Source organism: Garra rufa, unplaced genomic scaffold (genome assembly GCF_049309525.1).
Source record: "Garra rufa unplaced genomic scaffold, GarRuf1.0 hap1_unplaced_108, whole genome shotgun sequence".
NCBI classification, from domain to species: domain Eukaryota; kingdom Metazoa; phylum Chordata; class Actinopteri; order Cypriniformes; family Cyprinidae; genus Garra; species Garra rufa.
Genome location: NW_027394383.1, coordinates 20919 through 41431, shown reverse-complemented (window position 1 = coordinate 41431; position 20513 = coordinate 20919). Strand labels below are relative to the sequence as shown.

At 46.3% G+C, this 20513-nt stretch overlaps 1 pseudogene; it reads right to left on the bottom strand.

The window, feature by feature from the left end:
* Positions 1-438: 438 nt before the first annotated feature.
* The window catches only part of LOC141316574 (integrin alpha-M-like), a 29265-nt pseudogene continuing 9190 nt past the window's right edge, over positions 439-20513 (bottom strand).

Here is a 20513-nt window from a genome sequence, read left to right as displayed (position 1 = left end):
TTATAATAATATTATAATAGTTTTATATTGTGAGAGAAGACATTATTTTTAACTTTGTGGATAAATTAAACATTAATTCCACCAGATGTCTAATTACATTTATCTGTTTGAACATGTCAGATTTCATTGGACATAAACTGTTTTGTTTGCTTAGTGCACTGAAAATACATAATGTAAACTTCCATGTGCCAGTGGTTGTAATTGTTTCTCCTCGATTTAAAGCATCAGTACTTTTAACCGTGCAGCAGGCCCTTTTATTTAATAAAGACATTACAGCATTTGTTAACAGGAGTCTTATGATTATCATACAATTAGTATAGCTTATTAATAAAGTTGGGTCTGGAAAGCAGTTTCACTTGCAAGTAAAGCCACATTTGAATCTTTTATATATAACTATTGTGGCTGATCTAAAGGGGTTGGTTATTTTTGTTTATTTGTCTATTGTGTGATTGGCTCCTCTTCAGGGCTTTGTTCTGCATTCTCCAGCATCTGCTTGTACTGGCTTTTGAAGAAACCAGCCTGAAAGAAAAAAAATGTATGCATTACAACACTGGAAAAGAAACTCAAGATATGTAGACCTTTGTAAATGAAAGGTTTGAAACTGAACATCCAGTATACACACCTTATAGAGGGCCGCTGTGATGAGAGCCAGTAGCAGCAGTCCTCCTATTACACCTCCAGCGATCTCTTTAGTCAGATTCACCTCCTCATACACCTCCACTTGAGTATTAATCTACATACACACATACTGTACATTAATACAATATTACCTCTGACAATCCACCTTCCCATATAAATATAATATCATTATGGGTTACATTGTGGTTGTATAGGTATACATGGATTGAAAAATCTAAGTTCTAGCATTTAAACATTTACAGTGCATATTAAAATTGTACATTTTTCAAGTTTCAATTGTATTCTTTTTCCAATATTATTTAAATTTTATAACATTTCTGGCTAATTTGTAAGGGAAATGCATTACCTGAACAGACGGTGCAGTTTGTTGAGAGTCAGAGGAAAAGAAAACATATGTGTTCTTGTCATAATCCAGAGATGCTGAACTGACCAGCTGAAAAACAGCAGCTCTGAGTCCAGTCTAAGAGAGACAGATCATGACATTAAGAAATGCTAAAATGATGACAAAAAATATGATTGGTCTGTTTTGTGAAATAAATTTGCTTTAAAAGTCATAAACCTGCTCAATCCATCCAGAGCTCACATTGCCAGTTATATTATAAAATATCTTTTCATTCTTTATGAGGGTGTTGTTACAGCTGAACTCGGCACACGCCGCCACAGAGCAGTTCTGACACACATCCAGAGAGACAGAGCAATGGGGTCAATGTGCAAAAAAGATGATATAACATTATATTTTATGGACTTGTTTATGTTAGATTCGGGAATGAAATTAAATCACTCACCACCACGAGATCCCTTTTAATTGCTTCAGCAAAATCAGTTACGACAGGCTGCACATCCCTCTGTTTCACACAGCCTGGAATCTAAAAGCACATACATTACTGTTGGGTTGTTTTTATTTAGATGAATGTGAATCAATATGGGCTTTTTCTAACACATTCATACTTACCTGTATGGTTTTATTAGTCCAGATAGATTTATCTCCCAACATTACTGGTACTCTGATGAAAACTTTGAAACTTAGTTCTCTAAAGTCATTTTCAACCTGAAAAGACCATTTTTGCCATGAAGAGACATTGAACTATAGAAAATCTTTATTAAATTAAATTTTGTTTTCATGAAAGTGTGTGAATTTCATTTCAGTACCTTTAGTATCTGTTTGACTGGTTTATCAGCATCATTTTTCTGTGCAGTAAAATTAATGTGGAGGGTTGAGTCTTCATGTCTTATTTAAAATAAAAAGGGAAAATGTTTCACAGTTATTTAATACACACACACTACTGGTCAAAACTTTGGAATCCTTAAGATTTTCTCCTTTTTTATGTTTTTGAAAACACTTTTCTCAAGAAACCATGCGAGTAAAATAGTAATAGTATGGAACATATTATCACAATCACAGAACTGAAAGTTATTTCTATAAATCCATCTTTATAAAATAATTGTCCAAAATGTATTTTCCAAGCCAAACTGCTAAATAAATTTAGGGTTTCTTTACATTAATTCCATTAGTTGTCTAATGAAATTTATTTACTAATTTTCAGGCCAGTTAGCTTATTAACTACAGTGTAATGCAGTACAACATTTTTTATTTATTTATTTTTTTACATTTCATGTCAAACAAAATATAACCCTGACTAAATTAACATTAAATCTTAATTGGTTTTGCTTTAGAATCCCATTTAACTTTAAACATCAAGTGGAAACGTAACCTCCATTGTCAAATCTGGGTGCTAAAACAAATCCAGTTGAGAAGGTCTGTTATAGAGGACCAGAGCACTAACCTTATTAAGGCTATATAGATAGCATATTTGACACCAATACTTTTCACTTTGGATAATTCACTGGTTTTAGAGTGTTGGTCATTCCCACTGTAAGTGATGGAGGGTTTTGGTTAGTAGTAGTATTTTCAAGTATCAGTTTCTCATATGTGAACAGCTACTCAACAGCTCATTATTGAATGCAGATAAAGTTGATATCTATCAAATAGAACATACCTGTTGATTCCAGCAGTAAATGCAACATTTTGATCGAATGTGCTTTCTTTATTGATGCTGTATGTAATATGAAACACAGCCTAGAAGTGGACGCAGAGAAAATGAGAAGTGCTAATAAAAAAAATCCACATGAGAGTTGTAAAAGTGACCTCACCTGAGAGTTTCCCTTGAGGATAGGCTTACTGATGTGGCAGGTGGTCTCTCCAAATAAACCTTTTTGCTCACTGTCAAGAGATACACACTCCACTCTGCCCTGCTCAAACAGATAATTATGCATAAACATTCATTCAGTAACAATAATTGTCATTTCAATTGCTATTCAAACCAAGGATGCTATTCAAAATCAAGGATGATAACTATCATGACATACTATTACTGTCCACACCAAAACTATAACAGGGACACAGTGGGACAATATCATTGGAATCAATTTCAGAATGATTTTTTTTTCCAGGTGATGAATGACAAAAAACATTGACAGCTAATCAGAATCCACATGACTTTAAAGATCAGCAGACAACAGAACTACAGACTGCTGCTACAAAGAGCCATGTGAACTGCATGTATTACTATCTATGTGTGCCTGATCTACCACACCAACAAGTATAATACTAGTGGCCTATGACTACAATCTTAAAAATAAAGGTGCTTCATGCCATAGAAGAACGTCTCAGGTTACGTATGTAACCCTGGTTCCCTGAGGGAACGAGACACTGCGTCCTGAAACGCTATGGGGAACGCCATTGGCGGGCCGCACTCTGAGTCATAGTCCAACGTCCAATGAGAAACGGGAGTGACGTCACAGGCGCGGTGACGTCATCGACCAGGAAGTATAAAAGCACGTGCGTTTGAAGCCGGCGTCAGCTTCAAAGGAATGAAGCGAGCGCAGCAGGGATGCGGGAATTATGGTCCGAGACGCAGTGTCTCGTTCCCTCAGGGAACCAGGGTTACATACGTAACCTGAGACGTTCCCTTCCGGGAACTCTACACTGCGTCCTGAAACGCTATGGGGAACGAGGTATCAACGCCCCCATAATTTCCGCACCCTGCCTAGTGTCTGCTAGAACAAGGGGGGAAAAACAGCGTTACAATACAATACAAACCTCAGCCTGGGGAACCTGCCAGGACATGGGTGGTAATACATCTCTGACTGTGGAGCCCACCAGATCAGAGGGAAAAGAGACCTCGGCCCTCGAGCCCACGAGGTCATGTCATCCTTCGTCTGGTCTCGCAAGACCGAGAAGGGACAGTGTCTAGAAATACTTACCTGATGAGACACTGTGGTAACTCCGCCTGGTGATCTTGCCAGGACGCGAGTGGTAATCCACCTCTGTCTGTGATCCATCACCAGACAAGAGGGATAATGAGCCTCGGCCCTCAGGCACTCGAGGAGAGATGGCGGTCCTTTGTCTGCGTTACAGCCAGTACAAGAGGGACGCAAGAAGTGCCTGGTGACCTTGCCAGGGCACTGAGATTCATCTCTGTCTGTGATCAGCCACCAGACAAGAGGGATAGAATAGGCCTCGGCCCTCAGGCACACGAGGCTAGGGTTCTCAACCGCTGCCTGTCATGAGACCAGCGCAGGGGGAGAAAGGCTCCTCGGCCCTTGGGCACACGAGGAGAGATGGTGGTCCTTTGTCTGCGTTACAGCCAGTACAAGAGGGACACGAGAAGTGCCTGGTGATCCTGCCAGGGCACTGGAATTCATCTCTGTCTGTGATCCACCACCAGACAAGAGGGATAAATAGACCTCGGCCCTTGGGCACACGAGGATAGTGTTCTCGACCGCTGCCTGTCCTGAGACCAGTGCAGGGGGAGAAATGCTCCTCGGCCCTCAGGCACTCGAGGAGAAATGACGGTCCTTTGTCTGCGTTACAGCCAGTACAAGAGGGACGCAAGAAGTGCCTGGTGATCTTGCCAGGGCACTGGAATTCATCTCTGTCTGTGATCAACCACCAGACAAGAGGGATAGAATAGGCCTCGGCCTTCAGGCACACGAGGCTAGTGTTCTCAACCGCTGCCTGTCATGAGACCAGCGCAGGGGGAGAAATGCTCCTCGGCCCTCAGGCACGTGAGGAGAGATAGTGGTCCTTTGTCTGCATTACAGCCAGTACAAGAGGGACGCAAGAAGTGCCTGGTGATCTTGCCAGGGCACTGGAATTCATCTCTGTCTGTGATCCACCACCAGACAAGAGGGATACCTGAGCCTCGGCCCTCGGGCACACGAGGATAGAGTTCTCGACCGCTGCCTGTCATGAGACCAGTGCAGGGGGAGAAATGCTCCTCGGCTCTCAGGCACGCGAGGAGAGATAGTGGTCCTTTGTCTGCATTACAGCCAGTACAAGAGGGACACAAGAAGTGCCTGGTGATCTTGCCAGGACACTGGAATTCATCTCTGTCTGTGATCAGCCACCAGACAAGAGGGATAAGTAGACCTCGGCCCTCAGGTACTCGAGGATAGGGGTCTCAACCGCTGCCTGTCATATGACCAGCGCAGGGGGAGAAGTGCTCCTCGGCCCTCAGGCACACGAGGAGAAGTGGTAGTCCATTGTCTGCGTTACAGCCAGTACAAGAGGGACATAAGGAGTGCCTGGTGATCTTGCCAGGGCACTGGAATTCATCTCTGTCTGTGAACAACCATCAGACACGAGGAATACAGGCCTCGGCCCTCGGGCACACGAGGCAGGATAACACACCACTTGCCTGGGAGGTGCCAGGCCAAGATGGTGGGGATACATCTCCTGTCTGAGGACCTGCCAGACCAGGAGGAACAATTATTGAGGAGAATCATACGCCTTTGTCTGGGGAAATTGCCAGAACGAAAGGGGTAGAATCTCTTTTCCTTGTTAGAAGGAAAGCGCCTTTTGACCTCTTGAGCCTAGCCTTTTTGCTAGGGCTGAAAGATGACTGAGCCCGGAGTGGCTCTGAGGTCTAGTTCGTAGAATCTGACGAACGTTAGAGGTAAGGACCAACCCGCCGCACTGCAGATGTCCTGGATCGGGACACCTGCCATCAGAGCTTTGGAGGCTGCAACGCCTCGAGTTGAGTGAGCCTTGACTCCCATCGGGGATGGGAGACCAGAGGACTCGTATGCAGTAGAGATGGCATCAACGATCCACTTACTGAAGTAGGCTTGGAAGCCGGGCACCCCCTCTTAGGGGGGCCGTAACAGACAAACAATTGCTCTGATTTACGCCACAGGGCAGCTCTGTGGACATAAGTGTCTAGTGCTCTTACTGGACACATCAAGTTATACTTCCTCTGGTCGTGCTCCACGAATGGAGGAGGATAAAACGCTAGCAGCGTTATTGGCTGTGGTGTTACTGAGGGGACCTTGGGTGTGTACCCAGCTCTTGGGTAGAGGAATGCTTTGGCCAACCCTGGGGCAAAGTCAATATAAGAAGGGGCCACTGAAAGGGCCTGCAGGTCCCCGACTCTCTTAAGAGATGTTAGCGCCAACAGCAGTGCTGTTTTTAGGGTAAGCATCCGATCGGAGGCCTCCTCCAGAGGCTCGAAGGGAGGTTTACACAGCGCCTCCAACACCACAGCTAAGTCCCATGTAGGGACTCTCGGTCTTGCACGAGGCCTCAGCCTGAGTGCACCGCGGAGAAAACGTGAGACCAGGGGGTTTTTGCCCACTGAAAGGCCGCCCTGAAGGGCGTGGTAAGCCGATATAGCCGCCACGTACACCTTCAAGGTGGAGTGAGCTAGCCCAGTGGACAAACGAGTTTGCAGGAACTCCAGCACTGTACCAACCGGGCAGTGGACTGGGTCTAGACGGCGTTCATGACACCATGACGCAAACAGGTTCCACTTTAGGCCATAAAGTTTCCTCGTAGAGGGAGCTCTGGATTGAAGGATGGTCTCAACAACCTCAGCTGAGAGACCAGCTTCTATGAGTTGTGCCCCCTCAGGGGCCACGCCCATAACTTCCACTTCTCTGGGTGGGGGTGGCAGATTGCGCCCCCAGCCTGAGAAAGAAGGTCCCTCCTGACAGGAATCTCCCATGGAGAGCCGTCGAGGAGGGCGATTATATCCGAGAACCATACTCGGGCCGGCCAGTACGGGGCTACTAGCAGCAGCCGTACTCCGTACTGGCGTACTCTTTCCAGAACTCCCGGGAGCAGAGCGATCGGGGGAAAAGCGTACAGACGAAGCCTCGGCCACGTCTGTACCATGGTATCCAGTCCGAGAGGAGCTGGAGGAACTAGAGAGTACCAAAGGGGACATTGTGATGTCTCCTGAGTCGCAAAGAGGTCCACTTGGGCTTGACCAAAGACTCTCCATATCTGCTTCACCACCTCGGGGTGAAGCATCCATTCCCCGGGCCTCGGCCCCTGCCTCGACAGGACGTCTGCTCCCACATTGAGACGTCCAGGAATGTGAACTGCTCTCAATGAGAGAAGCTTCCCTTGTGACCACAAGATGATCTGGTACGCCAGCTTGTATAGGGGGCGTGAACGCAGACCTCCCTGGTGGTTTATGTAGTAGACCACCGCAGTGTTGTCTGTGCGGACCAGCACGTGACGGTTTCTTAGGTCTGGAAGGAAATGCTTCAGAGCCAGGAACACTGCCAGCATTTCTAGGCAGTTTATGTGCCAAGAGTGATGCCGGTCGTTCCATAGGCCTTGGGCGGAGCGGCCACTCATGAACGCTCCCCACCCGGTGAGGGATGCATCTGTCGCTAGCGTGACGCGGCGGCAAGGAGCTCCCAGCACTGGACCTTGTGATAGGAACCAGGGCTTTTTCCACATGACTAAGGCACGTAGGCAGCGCCGCGTGACCTTGATCTTGCGGAATGGGTTCCCCCTCGGGGAAAACCCTTTGGTTTTGAGCCACCACTGCAGTGGTCTCATGTACAGCAGTCCAAGAGGTATCACGTTGGATGCAGCTGCCATAAGACCTAACAGTACTTGGAACTGTTTGACAGTGAGTAGCAGGCCTAGCTTGACCGCATTTGCTGCAGTAAGGATCGACTCGATCCGAGCAGGTGACAATCGTGCCTGCATCGTGGTCGAATCCCAGATTACACCTAGATAAGTGGTTCTCTGTAATGGAGACAGCACACTTTTCTTGGCGTTGAGTCTCAACCCCAGCTTTTTCATGTGAGCAAGAACAACATCTCGATGTTGAGCCGCTAACTGTTCTGAACTGGCTAGGATGAGCCAGTCGTCTATATAGTTGAGTATGCGGATGCCCTGGAGTCGCAGTGGAGCCAGAGCAGCATCCACACACTTCGTGAAAGTTCGGGGTGAGAGCGCTAGGCCGAACGGAAGAATTCTGTATTGGTAAGCTTTGCCCCTGAAAGCGAACCTGAGAAACTTCCGGTGTTGAGGAAGGATGGAGACATGAAAGTACGCGTCTTTCAGATCTATCGTGACAAACCAGTCCTCGGACCTGATTTGAGACACGACCTGTGTGACAGTCAACATTTTGAACTTCAGTTTTCTGACTGAGAGGTTTAGCTGTCTGAGATCTAAAATGGGCCGCAGGCCCCCATCCTTCTTGGGAACAATGAAGTACCGGCTGTAGAACCCGGATTCTCTGTGTTGAGGAGGGACCACCTCGATGGCCTCCTTCCTCAGGAGAGTATTTACTTCCTGTTCCAATACCAGAGCCTGCTCGGGGCCTACCAGAGTAGGAAATACCCCGCTGAAAGGTGGCGGCTTGGCGCCGAATTGAATGCAATAGCCTTTCTCTACAGTACTGTAGCGTTTTATAGCTCAAAAGGGAAAATATTTATGATTAATTATAACTGGTTATAATTAATTACAAATATTTAGATCAGATCTCAGAATTAACCGTAGCAGAATTAATATTACAATTATTTGATCCGTTCGTCCGCCGAATAGATAGTATAATCATTTATCAATTCTAGGAAGAATTACGTTTCTGGCCAAGAAAGAGTAACTTTCCTACTTTAGTCAGTACTAGCAATAATTCAGTGAGATCCACATATAGCATGTAGCAAAATCAGACATTCAGGGACCTCGGATTATGAGCAGCACTCAGAGACAATAAATTGTGAAATATAGGGTATTTAATAAATGAATCTACGGTGAACGTACAACTACTAATAAAAACACATATATATACAAAGAAAGGAATTAAATGAGGAAAGAGAGAGAGAGAGAGAGAGAGAGAGAAGAAGAAGAAGAATGGTAGTATTTAGTATCAAATAACCACAACCTAATGAGAATCATCAAAGAATCAATTCACCTTAAAAAGGGGCTCAACTTAAACGCATCTAAAATAGCGGTAAATAGATACTTGCATTGGCTTTGTTTGCTGAACAAGAGTCTTGATGCGGTAAACAATGGAGATTCTTGATGGATTCCGTTAAGAGAGTGAGCTGGAAGTTTCTGTAGTTCTTCTGAAGATAGGGAAATCCACAACGAGTCTACAAAGTTATTTGAAGATAAAACTACCGAAAGTTAGACTCAGTGATGAGTCTTGGAGAAGATCCAGAAGGTTGAAGAAAAGCTGAAGAGACTGCTGAAGAAAAAAAGAAAGAAAAAGCCAAGATCTGCTTGAGCCCAGAACTTTTCAAATGTTCTCTGTCACACCCACGTTTGGGAGGACCGGCCAATCCAAAGCTTGGATTTTTGAGCGGGACAACTTTCTTTGTCTTCACTTTATGGTCCATTTGCATGTCTATGGCTGGTCTGTGAAATTGTTTCAGTTTTACCCAAAATACAGTGTAAACAATATGATGCATCTTCTAATCACATAGCGTACAAAATTGTTTACAAAATGAAGAGCAGATCATTTTGGTACCAAGAACGAACAGTCTAGAAGATATTAAACCAAAGATACATTAATACACAGGAATAAAAGTATTCGCAGGGTTAACTGATACAGATAATTAGGTAACTAGGCAAATATGATAGAGAAACATACAAACAACACATGCATATACCAGATACATTTGTGATCGATTAATTATAGGCTAAATAAGGAAAAAGTCTTTGTGTATGTGTGTTTGTGTTTTGTAATGGTTGTCTGTGGCCAGGCATCTCCTGCCTGGCACCGAGTTGCCTGTTGTCTCCTCGTTGGTATCCCTTTGAAGTCCCATTGGGAGACAAGAGTTAGTCTGTTTAGCAACTACGTGGCAGTGAATAGGGAACCATGGGCCATTTAACACCCATATAAATGTAGAGGGACAAGCTATCTCTTTAATTTATATGCAAATGTCAAAAGGCTAAAAGGGTCTCTAAGGCCAACGGCCTAACTATTATCATTGAAAATAGGCAGACGCTACAGTACGCAGGACCCACATAGAAATATTTGGCAGTAGTTTCCACGCTGCCAGAAATTCTACTAAGGGAACCAACCTCTCAAGGCTGGTTTCTGGATTTATTTGAAGAGCTACCTCGGTGACCTGTAACAGCGAACTGGCAGGATGCACCTGAAGTAAGCGCTCTGGAAACCCCCGTGGGGGTGGCGAACTCTCTGGTTCCACTACGTTTCCGGGCGGAGAGACCAGAGAATGATGTTCGCGGGAGACTGCCGCGCCCTGTAACACCGGCAGGGTTAGCTGACGAATCTCCTGAGGGCCCCGAAGGGAGGTGGTCACCGTACTCCTCAGAGGCGGTGAAGCACCTAGCTCTTCGAGAGGGGCTGCCCTCATTGGCCCTGTGGTACCGCCATCAGGGCCATTTAGCCGAGGACCTCTTAGACTAAAGCACGACCCTTAGATCGGGCTTAGTCTTTGAAGCCCCCAGTCAGGAGTGTTGCCAATCCCGCCCTCTAGGTCTCACCGGAGGGAAACGGGCTGCAATGCTCCTAATATGAACCTCTTATGTGAGGAGCTGGTACACGGCTGGGGTTTTTATGCTCCCGTCCAGCAACCCCGACACGTGTGCAATTTGCCCATCAAGCCTGAAGTTATTTTAGGCGGCCTGGAAAGCAAAGACGGAACTTTTAAGGATGATGCCAGGCTGGGTGACAGATAGCTGACTAGCGTCTGTTCAACCCGCGGCATCATCTTTTCTTTCTAGTTTTTCCCCTGATCTAGACAGCTCAGTGTGCAGATCGGGGAAGAACAGAAAGTTCCGCTTTGGAAGTGCTAACTTAGCTACTGCATTAGTCAGCACGTCCAACAGCTCCTCATACCGAGGCGATCGGGGGGGGGGGCGGTTGAATACTTTTGACAACGTTCTCCACATCAACCTCCTCGGAGGAAGATAGGGGAAGTGTTGAAAACTCTTTCTGGATGGAAGTAACCGCATGCGGGCTTCCTTATCCAGTAGGAGATTTACCGATCCACCAGATAGGGAAGGAGATAGGGGATCACCCGTCTCACTACCTCTAGTAGATCTAGCTGCGATCCCCATGAGTGCAGCTGCCGCTCCGCCTCGACGGAAGCGGGGCCAGACCCGCAGGGAACGCTAACGAAAGCCCCCTCCTCAAAGAGGGCTTTCCGGGAACGGAGCAACCGCAGCGGCATTCGCTCGCACTGCGGGCAGCCAGCCCCCTCAAGGGCTGACCTAGCGTGCTCCGCTCCCAGCAGACCACACATAGATCGTGTGTATCCCCCCCAACAATGAAACGTTGGCAGGGAGGGACACACTTTCTATGTGGCTGCTGAACCGCCTTTCTTCTTTCGTTCTTAAAAGAACGTTTTCCCCCAGGCATACTGCTCAAAATAAAAGTAGTGCAAACTGGCACTGAAAAACAGCAGTATGGGACAGACAGACAATAGACATAGAGCGCTCTCGCTGAATGAAAAAAGCTGACGCCGGCTTCAAACGCACGTGCTTTTATACTTCCTGGTCGATGACGTCACCGCGCCTGTGACGTCACTCCCGTTTCTCATTGGACGTTGGACTATGACTCAGAGTGCGGCCCGCCAATGGCGTTCCCCATAGCGTTTCAGGACGCAGTGTAGAGTTCCCGGAAGGGAACCTTTTTTGTCTAAATGGTTCCATCAAGAACCTTTAACATCTGAAGAACTTTTCTGTTTCACTAAAGGTTCTTTGTGGAAAAAGAAGGTTCTTCTATGGCGTCGCTGTGAAGAACCTTTTAAAGCACCTTTATTTTTAAGAGTGTATGTGAGCCTTGGCTACCTTGCTGACCATGCGCCATGTGATGATGTTATTATGTCAGATTGAGTTTGACCTATCAGACTGCGCCATCTAGAGTTTCATGACAGAACTTTGGGATTATCTTTATAGATATAATTTTTTGGTGTCTTTATTAAAATCATATAAGTTTTACCTGTTTAGATATGATTCTGCTGTAGGAAAGTCCGAAGGGGTAGCTGAGGGTGAAGAGTGTGTTGTATGAGTTTTCTCCTCTATTCTCTACAAACACTGTCACATTGATCTCCTGCATGATGCCAACCTCTATATTTGTAGATCTGGATCACAGAAACAAAAGAGAAAAAAATAAAAATAACTTGGAATGAAACAAGGTTGAGGTATTTATTTGCAAACATATTTGTGTTGTTCTTTAGAAGAACAGTAGTTCTTCAGAATAACTAAATGTAAATATTTGCTCACCCAGAGAAATTGAAATCCATCCTGAGGTCATCAATACAAATGTCATCTTGTCCGCAATTTATTTCAAAGTCCAGCTGTGGAATGAATATATTATGATATATTTAATCATACAATTTAATCATAAAAAAACTACATCACATTGTTATGAAGCAGACGGGACAACAAGGTAAGGATTAATGCAGGTAATATTTATTGTTAAGCAGCAGTGCCGGAGATCAGACGAGATCCAGATATGGTGAGTATAACTGAATTAGAAAGACTTGAGCCGGGTGAAAGAGTGATGACGATGACTGATCCTTTTCTTTGCAGATGGCGAGACAGGAAGACTCCAAGAACGATCGTCGGAGGAACTTTGGAGAGTCCGTGAATCCACTAATCCACCGCTGACTTGGAAGTCAGCTTTATGGCCACACACTGCTGAGGACAGGAACTGGGAGGACTGGAACAAGACAGAGTTCAGGTAAGTATAATCAGGTAAGTTTTCAGATAGTGATACTTGTAGTGAGAGACACTAGCAGTCCGCTTCGCGAGAACGAGCCTGGATACTGAGCGGTGTGTGGAGAGGGTTCTTATAGTGCTTCGGTGATTGAGTGCAGGTGCGCGTGAATTAGTATTCAGGTGACAGTGATCTTGGCGTGATTGTGGGTGTAGAACCTGACCAATCCGTGACACTACATACCCCCCACCCCACCCAGGGCCCGCTCCTGAGGGCCGAGGTCTCTGGCGCCGTGGTGGTCTACCTCGTCCTCGGGGTGCAGGGTACTCAGGGTGATTGGAGTGGAACTCCTCTGTGAGCGTGGGGTCTAGGATGTCAGCTCTTGGGACCCATGACCTCTCCTCTGGTCCGTAACCCTCCCAGTCAACCAGGTATTCTAGTAGACCACCACGACGACGAGACTGGAGAATCTCCCGGACGCAATAGACGGCCCCATCATCCAGCATCGGGGGGGAGGGAGGTTCCTCTTCGTGGTCAGGTTCTGTGGAGGGAGTGAGAGGTGGGTGGAAAGGTTTTAACAATGACACATGGAAGGTAGGATGAATACAATACTGTGGTGGGAGCTGAAGTTTGTAGGTGACGGGGTTGACCTGTTCCAGGATGTTGAAGGGACCAACAAACCTGGGACTTAACTTCTTAGAGGGCAGTCGCAGACGGATATCAGCTCTCCGCTGATATCAGACCCTCTCGCTCTCCCGGAACCAGTAATCCACTGTGGGGACCTCAGATGATTCACCATTCCAGGGAAATAACGGAGGTTGAAACCCGAGGACACACTGGAATGGTGTGAGGCCGGTGGAAGGTTGCCGCAGTGAATTTTGAGCATACTCTGCCCAGCCCAGAAACTGGTTCCAGGAGTTCTGATGGTTATGGCAGAAGGTCCTGAGGAACCGCCCCACTTCCTGGATCTTCCTCTCCGTCTGGCCGTTGGTCTGCGGGTGGTAGCCAGATGAGAGGCTGATTGTCACACCTAGGAGTCGGAAGAACGATCTCCATACCCGGGATATGAACTGCGGACCTCGGTTCAATACAATGTCTTCAGGGATCCCATACTGACGAAAGACATGATTATACAGGAGTTCTGCCATCTCCAAGGCAGTGGGTAGTCCTCTCAGAGGTAGTAACTTGCAGAACTTGGAGAATCGGTCCACTATGACAAAGACGTAGGTGTTTCCATCCGATGCTGGCAAGTCCGTCATAAAATCCACTCCAGGGTGTGACCAGGGGCGGTTCGGGATTGGCAAGGGATGGAACTTTCCTGCAGGTAACTGTCTGGGACTTTTGGACATGGCACATTCCTTACAGCCTTGAATGAATCGCTTCACATCCCTTGCCATACCCAGCCACCAGAAGCGTTCGGATAGCAGCGAGAGGGTGTTGCTGGTCCCGGGATGTCCAGTGCCCAGGGAAGTATGGATGGAGCGAATGAGATCTACCCGTTGTGTCCTTGGGATGTAACGACGATCAGGAGGACAGCCCGACGGAGGTCGAGGTTCAGGAGTGGCGACACTTGGAGGAGCTGACCATTCAATGGGATTAACAAAAATGTCTTGAGGGAGGATGTTGGTGGGAGGCTCAGGAGAATCAGGGGAGTCGTGGATTCTGGATAATGCATCTGCTCTTACATTCTTTGGACCGGGACGATAGGAAATGGTGGTGATAGGAAATAGGAAACCTGGAGAAGAACAGTGCCCACCTGGCCTGACGTGGGCACAGTCTTTTTGCATCACGGAGGTACTGAAGGTTTTTGTGATCCCTTAGTACCTGAAACGGGTGATTGGTTCCCTCCAACCAATGTCGCCACTCCTCCAGGGCGAGTTTGATAGCCAGGAGTTCTCGGTTGCCGATGTCATAATTCCTCTCCGCCGGGCTAAACTTCCGGGAGAAGTAGGCACATGGATGGAGTAAACTAGGGGTTCCGTGATGCTGGGGGAGAACTGCTCCAACTCCCGAGGTAGAGGCATCCACTTCGACGACGAAAGGGAGTTCAGGATCAGGATGTAGCAGGATGGGAGTTTGGGTGAAGGCTTCCTTGAGGGATTGGAAGGCTGCGGCAGCTTCAGGGGTCCAGACGAGTTTCGTCAGTTTTCCCTTGAGCAGGTTGGTTAATGGAGTTGTTATGATGCTGTAACCCTGAATGAAGTGTCATCCAACGCAGCAAGTTGTAGGCGAAGATGGGGTTCGAGACCAAGACGATAGGTGGTCAGCAATGACCGCTCGTTCCATCCACTGGCGGCGGCTAGAGTATGGAAACGCAAAGCATACTCGTGAGTTGACATCGATCCTTGTGACAAGTGATAGAGCTGCTCACCCGCTGATATTTCCCCATCCGTACGGCCAAAAACTTCTTTGAAGTGGGAGATGAACGCCTGGATGGAACGAGCCGCTTTGCTGCCAAATCGAATCGGCCCACTTCAAGGCTGGTCCTGTGAGAAGAGAGGTGATAAACGCTATTTTAGACTGATCTGTGGGATAGAGCGCAGGTTGCATAGAAAAGACTAGAGAACATTGCAGCAGAAATTCATTGCACTCCTCCGCCCCGCCTGCGTAGGGCGCTGTTCGGGCCATGGGACTGGATGGTAGAGGTTCCGAAGAAGTGCATGATGGAGTGGGTGCCGGTGGTGCGGAAGGCGTGATAGATGGCGTGGACAGTAAGATCTTTCTCAGAGAGTCCACCAATTCCTGGAACGGATCCTGAGCACTCATGCTGCTTACTGTAATTGGTCCGGGCTTCCTGTTATGAAGCAGACAGGACAACAAGGTAAGGATTAATGCAGGTAATATTTATTGTTAAGCAGCAGTGCCGGAGATCAGACGAGATCCAGATATGGTGAGTATAACTGAATTAGAAAGACTTGAGCCGTGTGAAAGAGTGATGACGATGACTGATCCTTTTCTTTGCAGATGGCGAGACAGGAAGGCTCCAAGAACGATCGTCGGAGGAACTTTGGAGAGTCTGTGAATCCACGAATCCACCGCTGACTTGGAAGTCAGCTTTACGGCCACACACCGCTGAGGACAGGAACTGGGAGGACTGGAACAAGACAGAGTTCAGGTAAGTATAATCAGGTAAGTTTTCAGATAGTGATACTCGTAGTGAGAGACACTAGCAGTCCGCTTCGCGAGAACGAGCCTGGACACTGAGCGGTGTGTGGAGAGGGTTCTTATAGTGCTTCGGTGATTGAGTGCAGGTGCGCGTGAATTAGTATTCAGGTGACAGTGATCTTGGCGTGATTGTGGGTGTAGAACCTGACCAATCCGTGACACACATATTACACTAGAGGTATAGTAGTTAATATGTTCAGACATACAGTGCTGCTTGAAAGTTTATTTATGTTTTTTTTAAATAAAGTTAGTTGAAAGGAGAAAGTGTCATGATCTGGGCTGTGGGGTTTCCCTCAGCCACCTGAGGACGCTGTTTTCCCTTCCCTCCACAGCACTTCCCCAAATTGTACACTCCTGTTTGTCATTACCAATCATTTACCTCTCACCTGGTCACAATTATCTGGTCTATAAGAACTCTCATTTCCCACTACTCATTCTGGCTGCATTGTCTTCTGTGTGGTTTGTTTTTCGTGATTCTTGTTCCTGAAGTTTATGTTCCTGATCTTGCCTTGTTTGTGTTTTGGTGTGCCGTGTTGGCCTTTTGGTTTATGTTTATTTGTGTTTTGTTATATTAAAAGACCTCTTCCTGCATTTGGACCCAGACCTCCTTTCTCTACGTGACAGAATGCAGCCAGCAAAGATGGGTCCAGCGGGGAGGAATTTTTTTCTCAAGGAGGCGGCGTCCCCCCGTTCTGTTCCCGAGACGGCGGGGATGTCCTTCGAGGCGGCGTCAGCTGCTCGTTTTGAGTGCATCTACGCCTGCCTGGCGGCGATGGATGCCCGTAGCGCAGAGGCTGCGCGGATGCGCCCCTGCTTTGCGGCGGGGATAGAGACGCTGTTTCGCGGGAAGGTGGCGGCGTCCACTTTCTCGATCCCCGAAGCGGCGGCGATCGCTATTCCTGCTCCTAATGCGGCGGCGTCCGCTGTTAATGTTCCCAAGACGGCGCCGGTGACCGCGCTCTCTGTTCCGGACGCAGCGGTGACCGCGCTCTCTGTTCCGGACGCGGCGGTGACCGCGCTCTCTGTTCCGGACGCGGCGGTGACCGCGCTCTCTGTTCCTGACGCGGCGGTGACCGCGCTCTCTGTTCCGGACGCGGCGGTGACCGCGCTCTCTGTTCCGGACGCGGCGGTGACCGCTCTCTCTGTTCCGGACGCGGCGGTGACCGCTCTCTCTGTTCCTGACGCGTCGGTGACCGCGCTCTCTGTTCCGGACGTGGCGGTGACCGCTCTCTCTGTTCCGGACGTGGCGGTGACCGCGCTCTCTGTTCCGGACGCTGCGGTGACCGCGCTCTCTGTTCCGGACGCGGCGGTGACCGCTCTCTCTGTTCCGGACGCGGCAGTGACCGCGCTCTCTGTTCCGGACGCGGCGGTGACCGCTCTCTCTGTTCCGGACGCGGCGGTGACCGCTCTCTCTGTTCCGGACGCGGCGGTGACCGCTCTCTCTGTTCCGGACGCGGCGGTGACCGCGCACTCTGTTCCGGACGCGGCGGTGACCGCGCTCTCTGTTCCGGACGCGGCGGTGACCGCTCTCTCTGTTCCTGACGCGGCGGTCACCGCGCTCTCTGTTCCGGACGCGGCGGTGACCGCTCTCGCTGTTCCTGATGCAGCGGTGACCGCTCTCGCTGTTCCTGATGCGGCGTTGACCGTTCTCGCTGTTCCAGACGCGGCCGTGACCGCTATCTCTGCGCCTGACGCGGAGGCGACTGCGCTCTCTGTTCTGGACGCGGAGGCAACCGCGCTCTCTGTTTTGGACGCGGAGGCAACCGCGCTCTCTGTTCCTGACGCGGCGGTGACTGCGCTGCACGGGCCTGGCCCGCCGTCCCTCCCCCTGATTTGCCTTCCCCCGTTCCTCCACCCTCCAGACTTGTGGAACGTCTGGGAGCCGTTCCGTGGGGAGGGGGTAGTGTCATGATCTGGGCTGTGGGGTTTCCCTCAGCCACCTGAGGATGCTGTTTTCCCTTCCCTCCACAGCACTTCCCCAAATTGTACACTCCTGTTTGTCATTAGCAATCATTTACCTCTCACCTGGTCACAATTATCTGGTCTATAAGAACTCTCATTTCCCACTACTCATTCTGGCTGCATTGTCTTCTGTGTGGTTTGTTTTTCGTGATTCTTGTTCCTGAAGTTTATGTTCCTGATCTTGCCTTGTTTGTGTTTTGGTGTGCCGTGTTGGCCTTTTGGTTTATGTTTATTTGTGTTTTGTTATATTAAAAGACCTCTTCCTGCATTTGGACCCAGACCTCCTTTCTCTACGTGACAGAAAGCCACTGCTCTCCAAAAAGAACATTGCTGCCTGTCTGTAGTTTCCTAAAGATGATGTGGACAAGCCAAAGGGCTAATAGAGAAATGTTTTGTAGACAGATGAGACCAAAATAGAACTTTTGTTTTAAATGAGTAGCCTTATGTTTGGAGAAAGAAAAAACAGCATTCCAGCATAAGAACCTTATCCTATCTAAGAAACGTGGTGGTAGTATCATGGTTTGGGCCTGTTTTGCTGTATCTGGGCTAGGATGGCTTGCTATGATGGGACAATGAATTTTGAATTATACCTGCAAATTCTACAGGAAAATGTCAGGACATCTGTTTGAGAACTGAATCTCAAGATAAAATGGAATATGCAGCTAGACAACGACCCCAAGCACACAAGTCATTTTATGACTATGATTTAAAGAATGGTTAAAGTTAACAAGGTTAATGTATTGGAATGGCTAAGTCAATGTGCAGACCTTAATCCAATTGAAATGTTGTGGAAGGACCTAAAGCAAGCAGTTCATAGGAAAAAACCCACCAACATCACAGAGCTGAAGTGGTTCTTTACTGAGGAATGGGCTAAAATGCCTACAAGCAGTTACAAGAAACTTTATTTGCAGTTATTGTTGCAAAATGGAGTCACACCAGATGCTGAAACAAAGATTCACATACTTGAACAATGGGTCAATTTTCTCAATGAATAGATGACAAAGAACATATTTTTTGTATAATTTGTTTGTCTACTTTCAGGACTTTGTGAATGATTTTGTGTCATATTTATGCAGAAATATAGAAAATTGTAAAGGGTTTACAAACTTTCACGCAGCACTGTGTGCTGAGAAGAGTGTAGTAAATTCTAATAATACCATGTGTTTTGAGTTGGATAGTTCACCTGAAACTCAAAATTATGTCATCATTACTAATGTTTGTTGTTGTTGTTGTTGTTGTTGTTGTTTTTTGTATAAACTAAAATAAACTATTTTGAAGAATGTTTCATCTTGTCCAGTGAAAGTCTAATAAGGTCCAAAACAAGACTCAACCCCAGTGACTTTCATTGTAAGGACAAGCATTCAAAATATCTACTTTCATGTATAAAAAAAAAAAAAAAAAGAAAGAAATTCATACAGTTGACATACAATAAATAGTGGTGAGCTATCCTTTAACATTAGAAAGATACATGTGATGTTGCTTTGAAATTTGTTTGCCTTCTCTTACACTGTGATCTGTTGTGGTCTTTATCCCCGGCAGCAGGATTGGCTTTATGTTTTGCAATGTAGCAGATGGTAGACCCTCAAAAGTGAACGTTAACTGATTGGACAACGGGTTCACAGCATCTTCTGAGAAACCCTGATGGGATACAAGCACATTGATGCACATTATTCTCATTCATAACCGTTATTTCATACAGCCAGAACAACAGACTCTGAAATTTAAAAGTACAGTATGAAAAATTGTTTTTGACGTACGTCTATAAAGAAAGGATGGCTATTGCAAATTTCTTTATTAAGTTCAACGTTCATCACATTGTTGTGGATTCGGTTTTTGAGTGAGAAATATGCACGATATTTCTGTCGCTTGGCATCCAGCATTATGGTGTAATTTATATTTGCTGTTAAACCTAGAAAATAAACATAAAACAGTCTTATATTAAACAAAATAGCCAAAGTAATACACAGATGACATTTTATTTGTTTGAAATGTTTTCACGTTGTTAATTTTTTTTAAGTCAGACATATTTTTTATTGTTATATATTTTATATTTTATTGTTCTTTATTTTATAAATACAGTTCCATGTTTGCAATTATAATTGTATTTGATCACAAATACAGTAAAAACAGTAATATTGTAAAAATAATTTAAAGTGCACTTTATGTAATTTAATTAATTTATTAATTTCTTTCCAAAAATAAATAAATACATACATAAATAAATAAATAAAAAATACTGACCCCAAAAATCTGTTGCTGACTGATAATTACATTAATTACAAGCATTCTCTCTCAGAGTGAATAAAACTTGTTTAAAGCTTAAGTCTATGCCACTAGTTATGTCAACATAAGTATTTTTATTCTTAGATGAAAACACGCCCCCTTAATGCCATTAGTTGGTCTGATAGTCCTGACCCCAAATTGGTTGAGCCAATGCTTTTGAGTTGGGATTATCATGGAAATATTTTGGTACACCACAGAGACTTATAGTTGTCCCTGCAGTTTAAACTAGCACAGAAGAAACTATCTGCACATTGAAAACTTTACACACATTACAAGATCAAAAAATATTTTTTAATTTTGAATAAACCTGTTATCCTGTGTTTGTATGGACTCATGGTGAAGCACACTTTCATGGTGTTTTTCAGTGACTGGTCTGTTTCACCAGTTGGTATCTTGGAGGGGTTGTAAGTTACTTTGGTTTCCAATTGCATGATGGGTCTGGACCTGAATGATTCACATATAACACATATGAATGGTCATGACTGAATCGGTATTTTTCTATATATTTAGAGTTCTTTATAAAACAAA